Here is a 12,521-nt window from a genome sequence, read left to right as displayed (position 1 = left end):
ATAGAGAAAATGTGTCTTAGAATTCTATGGAGCTCTTACTCACTCGTCGAGAGTAAAATATTAAAGATTCTAGTATTACTCATTATAAACGTAATACTCTCAAACAGCGCACGAATCAAAATATTCAGCCACTTAAAACACAAACTACACACGGCCAGACTTGACAAAAGTAAAGTTTCCATCTACAGTCCCGTTGTTTCGTAGAAATCTTCAATCATCAAACCCTAAAATAATTTATCACCATAAAAGTGTGTTTCAGTGATGAACTGAAAAACAGACAGTAAAAGTTGACTAATGAACTGTAAAAAAATAAAAATGATGTTGGAAAGAAGCGTAATTGTATCCATCTCTTTGTAATGTCTTTATAATATCAATATGTCATTATCTTTGATGTAGGAACTTTGATGAAAACGTTATTGTTGTTTTCTTAGTGTCAGGCTACGCAATTTACTATTTGCACTTTTTTCTACCACGAACCCCGGATTGACGCATTGCAAATCCATAAAACTACTGCTGACTCACTTAAAGAAAATTTATGTCATTGAAATTTGGCGCTAAATTGGTTTAAGTGACAACTTGACAGATAGACGTCTTCAACCTTAATGCAATCCAAGAAATCTAATGACAAACAGGCAGACATACACGCAGATGAACAAGGAGTTTCGAACTAATAATTTTTCGGTAATAGAAGATTGGAAAACAAACTGACAACGTCTATTACATTTTATAAGTACGAGTTGTTTAGTGTTTTAATTTATAATAAAAACCACGAAGCAAAACGAAATACTTGCTGAACTAATTTGTCATTACAAGTTATAGAATTTCCTTTGAGTTGTCCATCGTAATTACGCGAACCGCTTAGAACTATATACAACTTTAAGAACACTCTTTACAAAGTAAGATCTGAGATTTTAACCCATATATTTATTATTATTGATATAACTGGCTGTATATATCTTAATATTAGTAAAATATTTCCGCCAAGAGGTAACTAGGTTTTTATTTTCTATACGGCTTATTTTAGCTTCTCAAACAGTAAGTGTACAGTGTATTGTGGTGTTAATCAGATTCGAGGAAATGTGGCCATATTGACAATTATAATATTTTTTTCATTGGAATATGAGCCCTAATAACGTTGAAAGCTCTAAATTAACATTAAAATGTTGAAAAGTTTCATGAAACTGTCTATAAAATATTTTATGTTAGAAAAAGTCCTATACATTATCCTCTGTTAATTCAGGTTATGTGCGAATTTATTTGTTTGTTCGCAAATTCCGGCTACCCAGTGGCACAGCAGCATGTCTGCGACATTAGAACGCTAGAAACCGATCAGAAATCGTGATGGGCAGAGCATAGAAACCCTTTGTATAGCTTTACCCTTAACAACAATCAAACAGCAAATTCCTTCAACATTTTGGAGATACAGGACCAAACTTTTTAGAGAGATACGAGTTAATCTTGTGATTAAAATAAACGTGAGAAATTCCAAGGTATTAATTAGACATCTTGGAATGTCTTTTTCTATACAGTGTAGCCCATCGAACAAAGGGGACTACATTGAGCGCTACAAATTATCGTATTACGTGTTCCTGCTTTTCTTTCCTCGTAGTTGTAAGGGCGCAATGTTTGAAATTGTGTTCACACCTCCAAATGGAACCAACTTGGTTTATGTATTCATGTGCCACGGTTTAGGGTTACGAGCACTCCTTTGAATAGCTATACGAGTAACTGAGATATTGAAAGAGTTTGATTGGTGCTATGAGACCTCTGAAAATCATAAAACATACGTGGCTATTTTATGCTAGTAGATGTAAAGAAAAATAGAATCCAGTAAGAGTTTATTTAAAGTTCAGCCTTGTTTTGTTTACCGTAAGCATAATCTACATAAAAATGCAGACTACGTTAAAAGTGTCTTCGTTATCAGACTTAAAACTAATTATATGTTCACCTCATGATAGTCAATAAAACTAATTACATCTTCACCTTATTGCAGTTAGTTACTGACGCATGCGCTACTTACACATGCTTTACTTAAAACGTTATTGATTTAGCACAGTGATATTTAAGAATACGAAATTAATACGTTTCTTGAGAAAGAAAAACAATCTTAATTCATTCTCCTGATTTTAATCTAATTTATTCTCTCATGTTGGGCTTGCGAAAAGAAAGAAGAAAAATGATTAAACTTAAAGACGGTTTATTCTCTCCGCTGTGTGGTTACTACTTTGTATATATCTCTCCTAATAAAATACGTTGATTGACTGACTCTTTAGAATTCAACACAAAGCTACACTGAGCTATCTGTGCTCTGTCCACCACGGGTATCTAAATCCGGTTTCTAGCGGTGTAGTTGGTTAAGGCACTCGACTCGTAATCCGAGGGTCGCGTGTTCGAATCTCCATCAAACCAAACATGCTTATCCTTTCAGCCGTGGAGGCGTTATAATGTGACGGTCAATCCCACTATTCGTTGGTAAAAGAGTAGCCCAAGAGTTGGCGGTGGGTGGTGATGACTAGCTGTCTTCGTTCTAGTTTTATACTGTTATATTAGGGACAGCTAGCACAGATAGCCCTCGAGTTGCTTTGCGCGAAATTCAACACAAACCAAATCAGTTCTAGAAGTGTGAGTTCCCGGATATACCACTGTGCCCTTAGAGGGCGATAAAATATATTCATCATTCTTACTCTATAGTTTGCACTTTAATTATCCTTGTTCGGCTCCCAATAACGTTGAACATCTGTAATAATGTTGTTGTTTTTTCTAAAATTCCGCAACATAGTTTTAAAACATCTGATAATTCAAACATGAAGAGAATGTTGATAGTAGCATTATATCGGTTCCTCGAAAAATACTGTAACATCGATGCTATATGTTTATAAATCTTATCTATAATCAATATTGTTTTATCGGTGCAACCTCTAACCCTAACTGCCTCATGTTTCCTAAAACATTTAGAGGATAATAACTAGCACTGCTAATATATAAGTATTGAAATAAAAACCAAGTTCTTACCGTTTCTCTTTAATTGAAAAAAACAACAGCAAAAGAAGTTATTCCTACAAAGTTTCAATCCCGAGGTTTTTACTGACTTTTCACCTTACAAAGTTTTGTGTCTTCGCTGCTTTAACCATTAGTAACATGTCAAACGTTTACTGTCCCAGAAAGAAAGCTGTTAGCTGGCAAATTTGAACTCAACCGGAAAAGGAAATCTGTTATGCCATCGGAAACAACCATAAAAGTCATAGCCTGCGAAATCTGGAAGCATACAAAACACTGGGGCACTTCATCAAACTAAATGGGTAGTCTGTGCGACATCGTATGCGTTTTGTTGACACAAGTTTTGACATAAAACAGATGCAGCGAAACAACTTTATGTTGCTTGTTTAATGTGCTGCCAAAGGCTAAAATGTTTGGAACAACGTTGTTAGTTTTCAAAAGAACAAACTAATTTAGTTCATTGTTCATCCCTTATTTTACTCTTATATAATTTCCTAACACCATCACTTTGTCTTACAATATTTATTCAATTAAAAAGATAGAAAAAGATTGAAAATGTACTAAATTCTCGTGTATAACGCGTGTGTTTTTTTCTTATAGCAAAGCCACATCGAGTTATCTGCTGAGTCGAACCCCTAAATTTAGCGTTGTAAATCCGTAGACTTACCGCTGTACTAGCAGGGAACGTTGCGTAGTAAGACCTGTTTGTTTGCTACACAAAGGTACATCTGTGATCTGCCCACTACAGATTTATTTGTTTGTTTTGGAATAACGACGACGTGACCTCAATGACCTGCTATGTAATAGTGTAAATACCCATTCAAATATTCACCTGCTTCGGGTATACAACGATTTAACCAGAAGTATAACTGGAAGTCTTATTTCGGTAGATCCATACCCTATTGTTCTCATATCCAGATGAGGGAATTCCTGTCCAACCAGAAATATCCGTCCCTTCTTCCGTGGGAGTATTATAATGCGATGATAAATCCAACTATTTGTTAGTAAAAGAGTAGCCCAAGAGTTGACGGTGAGTGGTGATGACCAGCTGCCTTCCTTCTAGTCTTTCACTCCTAAATTAGAGATGGCTAGCGCATATAATTTTCTTGTAGCTTTGCGCGAAATTTAAAACAAATTAAACTAATCCAGATGAAGTCTTTCTCGATTGCGTTTCGTATTTTTGCCTGAGACTCGTCGAATGCGCATGTTTGATGACAAAGGATGTAGTTGAAAGGTATCTCGAAACCGTAACGTCATTGTTATAATATGTGTAATTAACCCCAGTGCAATATGCTAAACTCCACACAAAAATCAGTTATTTTCAGCTTGTCTCCAATAATTTCGGAGTGCATGGTTATTAAGATTGAATAATTTTAATTGAATTAACGTATTTTTGTTAACATATCTAGATAAAATGTTCGTGGTTTGAATTACATTTTGTTCCTTCCTTGCAGATGCTAGAAAAACATGAAAGCCATGAAGAGAATGTCTGGTTACTAAATTTAAGCTATTTTGTTTAATCTCATGGGTTATAGCTCAGTATAACAGCCATCAGCTATAACTTATGTGTTATTTTACTTTCCTTTTACGACCATATGAAGGCATTCGTAAATTTAACTTTAAGATCAGACAACAATACGTGAATTCAACTAATATCGGAAGCTTGACATATAATGGTTTGCGAGTGAAGATTTAATGTTATCTATTTCTCTCCTGAGACACCACTAGATTCCCAATTCTATCAATAGAAAGGTATAAGTAACAAAGAACCTTAAAAACTCGGAATACTTTGATCTAATACAAGGTTAAAAATACAGCTAAATATCCTAGACCCAAACATCCGTCCAAAACTGTAAAAATAGAGCAAGAACGCGCAGACAATACTCTGAATGTCTTATATTGTGATCAATCTTTCTTAAAGAGCTTTTTTGAAGATCACATTATCTCTTCTTTTGTCAGAAAACCACACTAAATGACGAGAGTTTGAGTTGCTTAGAAGTTTCTTTTGGAGGTTATGAGCTACTCCTAAATTGCACCCTTTGCCATAGCGTTACTTTAAAAAAAAGGTTTATTTTTATTTTGATCCAAAGTAACCGTTCTTGTTCTTGTTGTTTTGGTGTAGAATTGTCTAAGGTGGCAAAACAAAGAGCTTAATTGGGCTTAAAATTACTTTTTTTTTAAATTACGTTTCACTCTAGTAGCAAACTTAATAAATTATGTATTGCATTGCAGTTATCACTGGGACTAAAAATGTCACAGAAAAATTGAGAAATGAATAGTGGGATTTACTGCATTATTTTACATCCTTATGGCAAAAAGATTCTGTGACGAGGATTTGAACTCGCTACCCTCAGATTATGAGTCGAGAGCCTCAATCACCAAACCACGTCTGGAGAAAACAGAAGAAAAAAATATTTATATTCTTTTACTTAGCTCTACGTATATCCAAAATAACCCTAACTCTTTCAATCAACTCAATACTTAAGTATAAACTAAAGTACTTTTTAATTTTATATTTAACTTAAGTTAATAAAAATAATTCAGAAAGAGAGAAAAAATCAATTATTATTGATCAAAAATGGTTTGCATATTGTTTGGCTTGACCAATTTACCCTCCTCAAAGGTGTAGTTGTGTTTTTCTTATAGAAAAGCTACAACTGGCTATCTGTTTTGTTCACCGAAAGGAATCGAACCCCTAATATTAGCGTTGTAACTCCGTAGAGACACAGCAGTGTGTCTGCGGACTTATACTACTAAAGACAGGGTTTCGATACTCGTGGTGGGCAGACCACAGATAGCCCTTTGGGCTTAATAACAAAGAACAACGAGTATTTACTAATCTGGAAGAGTCGAAAAGGAATTCTGTGGAAGCAGAAACTAAATTTACGTGACAGTTGATTTTTCTGCCTTAAAAATGTATTTAATAGAATCAAAGTGTATTACTTAGTTTCAGGTAATTACGTTCCCCTCGGTGGACTCAGCAGATAGCCAGATGTGGCTTTGCTATGAGAAAACACACACAAACACACAGATAACTAAGTTAACAATGAAAACACCTGATCTTTATTGAGAAGTTATTTATTAGTTACAAACAAGATAATCAAAATCAAACGCTGCCAGTAAAGTATCGTAAAGTAAAGATATCGAAAAACGTAACCCTCTTCAAAGAATTTCATAAGAAGAATTTATTCAACGTGAAGGAAATTGCTTAGCATCAGACAGATTTACGTTTTATTGTTGAACGCAAAGCTTTGTAATAAGTTATGTTGTAATCACCATAGGAAAGAACACCAAATTTTCGCATTTTAAGCTCACACCCGAGTTAATTAAAGTAACACTGATCAGTAGAACTGAAACAAGTAATTCAATAGTAACAAATGTTATTTAATCTGTGGTAATCAACAACTTGCTACCATAATTGTGATTTATATATTTTAAATTACGTAATTGTAAGATTAATAATTTCATACAATTATAGAAATATAACTACAGCCACGGCTATTGTGGATTCCTCTTTGTTTGTTTTAGCCAACGATTCGTCATTACGACTTACTCAGGGCTAGCAGTATCACTTAGATTTCTTACTACTGTCCCTGATGTAACCTAGTGGCGAAATGTTAGCTGGAATTAAAAATTATTTTTATTATTACTATCCGAAGAGTAAAGGTCGTTTCGTCTTTTATTGTCAACATGTTTAAATCCCCCTGATATGCACTAGAAATTCTAAAAACAAAATACTTCCATTATTCGACCGCAGTATCAAGAAATTAATCTAACAAAATTCATTTCCAGTTACGCATTTAATAATAAAAAAGGATATTTATTAGAAATATTTCATGGTGTTTTTTTTTTTTATTTCAATCACTGGTATTGGAAATCGACGTTAAGTTCTAGGTTTGTGAGAAAGATCTTTAATTGAAATATCAAGAGTGGAAAACACGTGGTCGGTTAGACGTAACTTAATAGAAAATGTCACATTTACGGATCTATATATGTATCAGGATGTAAATTTGAACTCAAACCTATACGTGGCCGGCATGGCCAGATGGTTAAGGCACTCGATTCGTAATAGGAGGGTAGCGGGCTCGAATCCCCGTCACACCAAACATGCTCGCCCTTTTTAGCCATGGGGGCGTTATAATTCGTCGATCAATCCCACTAATCGTTGGTAAGAGAATAACCTTACAGTTGGTGGTGGGTGGTGATGATTAGCTGCTTTCCCCTTAGTCTTAAACTGCTAAATTAAGAACACATAGCTCAGATAGCCCTCGTGCAGCTTTGCGCAAAATTCGTGAAAACGAAACAAAAAATATCTTTAGATAAACTGGCAAATTCTACACGCACACGCGTATATATATCATGTTGTGTGTGAATTTGTTTAAACTATGGCAGTGGGTGGTGGTGATTAGCAACCTTCCCTCTGGTCTTACAGTGCTAAATTAGAGATGACTAGTGCAGATGGCCCTTGTGCAGCTTTGCACGAAGTTCAAAATAACCCAAACCTTTGTGTTGACACACAACATAAATCTAACTTTTAAATTAATAGGCAGAATATGCTATCAGATATTCAGAGGATAACCTATTCTTCCTTGTTTTCCGAGAGAAAAAAAATGTTATATTCTAACATTTTTATGTGAATATTGTATGTGTGTGGTAAACTATATACAATCTCTTATTTCGATTTCTGCATATTTTATTCGAAACGAAACAAATGAATTATGCAAAAGTTTTGTTTCCTTCTAAGTGTTTTAGTGAATAAAGGGAACTAAACTGTCTAGTTTTTGTTATTATATGCAAATAAACGTATCTTCTTAAAGCGACCAGCACTTTAGTATATTAAATATTAACGAAACAGTTTCTGTTATGTATAAAATTTGTTATAAATAAAAACAAGCCCAAACACAAATAAAAGAAATACGCTGCACTAATTGAAATGTTTCCCATGGTATAGGCTATAATGTAGAATCTAAAATTACCCTAGGTTTTGGAGGTGATTGTGGAAGTAGGACCCTACATTGCGGTAGGGACACATCGTCTATTAGTCTTAACCTAAGTTCTCCGGTCTCACATGAAGAATAATTAAAACATAATAAAGTAATCAAAGGAAAGAAATAGTGATTAGGAGAGCGTAATGTGGGTGTACAAGCCTACAATGTCCCACATCTATATCACCCTTCGCTGTCTCCAGAAAGTTGTGGGAAGGTGATTGTTCTCCAAAGTAAAGAAAAAGAAAATAAAAAATAATAATGATAAAGAAAACATAACAAGATATTACCACTTGAGAGTAAGTAAAATAGATAAACTTACCTTCTGATGTTGGCTTTCCAACCCCAATTATGGTAGTAAGGCACAAATTAATAGCCTAGTAGACACATTATACTAATATAAAGGGTCCCAACCACTTATCTAAACTAAATATTATAGTTCCCAGCCACCATCCATTAAACCCACTGTAACTATCAATATTTATACTCCAAATAAGCCTATATGTATGCAATAAGGTGTTCATCCACATAGTGTTGTGCCAACTTGTTCGAATGGCCTTATTAACAACTAAAAATGATTATTAGAAACTTTAGTAAGATTTATTAAATTTTTACTTCTTTATATTTATTTAATACATTCTTTTACTTATCACATAATATTTTAATAATTTTATTTAGAATGTTATTTTTTCATTAAATCCATTAAATAATAATTTTTGTATCAATATTTTAATCTTAATAATAAAATATCATTCATTATAGCTTTTACAAAATCTGAATAATTATGAAGTTATAATGTTTATAACTGAGGGTTATGGTATATTGCTATTAAAAGAGAGTAAACCATAAGCTGGAAAAGCAAAATATTTTCTTTTATCAAAAATATTTATATTGATATCCTTATCAGTTGCATTGCTTTCTAAATCTTAATAATATACCTCCACATTAGATACTGAAGTATTTTCAATTTATAATTCTACCGGATAAATAGTGTTAACAACATTATTTATTTAAAATTTATTCATACTAATTAAATCATCTGTACATCTGTAAGTTTAGTTAAAAATATCTGTATTTGTGTAATTTTCAAAAAACCTATTTTTCACAAAAATAAATATATAGATTGCAATAATACAAGTAGAATAGTTAGCGTCCACTGGAACTACTATTACTTGATTAAATCTCTGGTTATTGAAACACATATAATTATTATAAAAACTTATTATAAGAAACTTAACATATTTTTTTGTGCCCGGCATGGCCGAGCGCTTTAGGCGTGCAACTCGTAATCCGAGGGTCGCGGGTTCGCATCTCAGTCGCGCTAAACATGCTCGCGCTTTCAGCCGTGGGAGCGTTATAATGTGACGGCCAATCCCACTATTCGTTGGTACAAGAGTAGTCCAAGAGTTGGCGGTGGGTGGTGATGACTAGCTGCCTTCCCTCTAGTCTTACACTGCAAAATTAGGGACGGCTCAGGTTTCTCCTCCTGGTTGGGGGTTGTGCAGTAGGCTAACAAATGTGACGTTATAATGAGCTACCTTCCTTCTAGTCTTTCACTACTGAAGTAGGGACAGCTAGCACAGTCCTCGAGCAGTGGTGTGCGAAATTCAGCAGCAAAACATAAAAACATTTAACGACTTACAGAAGAAAGTCCAGTTGAAACGTAAATACTCCCAGTCAAATTCTCATCAGGTGAACCTTTGCTTGGTTGCTTGTTAGAAGCGAAATTATAATTTAAGTGATAAGGTATTTTCAAAAATGTTCAAATCAAGCATAGAATTTTACTATTGGCCTGTCTCTCTACTGCCTATTGTAACACAGCAGCATGTCTAAGGACTTACAACACTAGAAACCTGGTTTCGATGCCCATGGTAGACAGAACACAGAGAGCCTTTGTGTAGCTTTGTACTTAATTCGAAACAACAAAAACAGATGCAATAAACCTATTTTTTTATTTGATAGAGTCCATAAGGAGAACACAAGAGAAAAAGTAATACCTAGAAATATTTAAGTTGAGTTGGTACAAAGTAACAATTCCAGGATTTTGCGCTGACCAGTCATCAAGAGACCGACTACCTCCTGGGAGAGTTTCTTCACTGAAGTTACTAGTGGACGTCTGGATGGATATTGTTTTATTGATTCTTCGTCGTTTGTTTTTCCTCAGTTACGCGATACGGTTCTCTGTTTTCCTTCTTAATATCTATGAAGGCCCTAACACACTTGTCGTCTCGCTAACGCTGAGGAGGTCAATATTCTGCCAGTAGAGTCGTGGGATTCTCTTGCAAGCTTCTCAGCCTCCTCAGTTAGCTCTAACTCCACGTATCCTGACACATACATTCGGATGATGGCTTTACCGTGCAGATGCTTTGCTATCTTTCGTCGATCTAGGACCAACCATCATAAATTGTTTGCAGTACTACCTGAAAGTTAGTCGCACTTTCTATTTACAGCTCATTCTATTTAGCAGTGCAGAGGAAAGTTTGTCTTATGGCTCATAATTCCATTCTTGTACACCTTGTTGTAACCTTTATTGTTTCTCTAGACTTTTGCAGAATATTGTTGTTCCATGAAATGATAAATGCCCATCCATCTACCTCGTTGTTTATGATATAGCAACCATTTCTCAAGAATCGTATTTAGATAGGTTGACAGGCTTTTTCTGTTTAGCTTTCTGCCAAGTCTTTATATTTGCTGTCTAATCTGTTTCCCACAGAAACAAATGGCGTCAGATATTTTTTCAACATGAGGGTACCTAAAATCTGGTGTTGACAGATTATCTCAGTAATGGCTGTGTAGCACCTTCCCATCTATGACTGTCTGTTGAGAAGCCCTTTAAACAATCCCCTGCTTGACTGGTGTTTATAGAATCGTTGTGAAGCTAGAGAATCCCAATTGAAAAGGGCAGTATTACGTTGATGTAATGCGTGATCTTTGTACTGCTAGGCCTTTAGAATTATATGGCTACTAAGTATCTTTGGTGCTCAACTATACTAATGGAGCTTGTTAAAAGTAATAGAATGCTTACTGAGTGACTAAAGTACATCCCATGATCAGTCTTGAACCGTCTTTCCAATTCTGACTACTTGTTTTAGCACTCAAACTAATCTTTGAAACAGAATGAATCGGTAGAGTACTTTAGCACTCAAACTAATCTTTGGAAGAGAATGATTCGGTAGAGTACTTTAGCACTCAAACTACTCTTTGGAAGAGAATGATTCGGTAGAGTACTTTAGCACTCAAACTCTTCTTTGGAAGAGAATGATTCGGTAGAGTACTTTAGCACTCAAACTACTCTTTGGAAGAGAATGATTCGGTAGAGTACTTTAGCACTCAAACTCTTCTTTGGAAAAGAATGATTCGGTAGAGTACTTTAGCACTCAAACTAATCTTTGGAAGAGAATTATTCGGTAGAGTACTTTAGCACTCAAACTAATCTTTGAAAGAGAATGATTCGGTAGAGTACTTTAGCACTCAAACTAATCTTTGGAAGAGAATGATTCGGTAGAGTACTTTAGCACTCAAACTAATCTTTGGAAGAGAATGATTCGGTAGAGTACTTTAGCACTCAAACTAATCTTTGAAACAGAATGAATCGGTAGAGTACTTTAGCACTCAAACTAATCTTTGGAAGAGAATGATTCGGTAGAGTACTTTAGCACTCAAACTAATCTTTCGAAGAGAATGATTCGGTAGAGTACTTTAGCACTCAAACTAATCTTTGGAAGAGAATGATTCGGTAGAGTACTTTAGCACTCAAACTAATCTTTGGAAGAGAATGATTCGGTAGAGTACTTTAACACTCAAACTAATCTTTGGAAGAGAATGATTCGGTAGAGTACTTTAGCACTCAAACTAATCTTTGAAACTGAATGAATCGGTAGAGTACTTTAGCACTCAAACTAATCTTTGGAAGAGAATGATTCGGTAAAGTACTTTAGCACTCAAACTAATCTTTGGAAGAGAATGATTCGGTAGAGTACTTTAGCACTCAAACTAATCTTTGGAAGAGAATGATTCGGTAGAGTACTTTAGCACTCAAACTCATCTTTGAAAGAGAATGATTCGGTAGAGTACTTTAGCACTCAAACTCATCTTTGGAAAAGAATTATTCGGTAGAGTACTTTAGCACTCAAACTCTTCTTTGGAAAAGAATTATTCGGTAGAGTACTTTAGCACTCAAACTAATCTTTGGAAGAGAATGATTCGGTAGAGTACTTTAGCACTCAAACTAATCTTTGAAACAGAATGAATCGGTAGAGTACTTTAGCACTCAAACTAATCTTTGAAACAGAATGAATCGGTAGAGTACTTTTGCACTCAAACTACTCTTTGGAAGAGAATGATTCGGTAGAGTACTTTAGCACTCAAACTCATCTTTGAAAGAGAATGATTCGGTAGAGTACTTTAGCACTCAAACTCTTCTTTGGAAAAGAATGATTCGGTAGAGTACTTTAGCACTCAAACTCTTCTTTGGAAAAGAATTATTCGGTAGAGTACTTTAGCACTCAAACTAATCTTTGGAAGAGAATGATTCGGTAG

This window comes from Tachypleus tridentatus, chromosome 12 (genome assembly GCF_004210375.1).
Source record: "Tachypleus tridentatus isolate NWPU-2018 chromosome 12, ASM421037v1, whole genome shotgun sequence".
NCBI classification, from domain to species: Eukaryota; Metazoa; Arthropoda; class Merostomata; order Xiphosura; family Limulidae; genus Tachypleus; species Tachypleus tridentatus.
The sequence above is the reverse complement of the archived record's forward strand: the minus strand, read 5'-3'. Positions refer to the sequence as shown.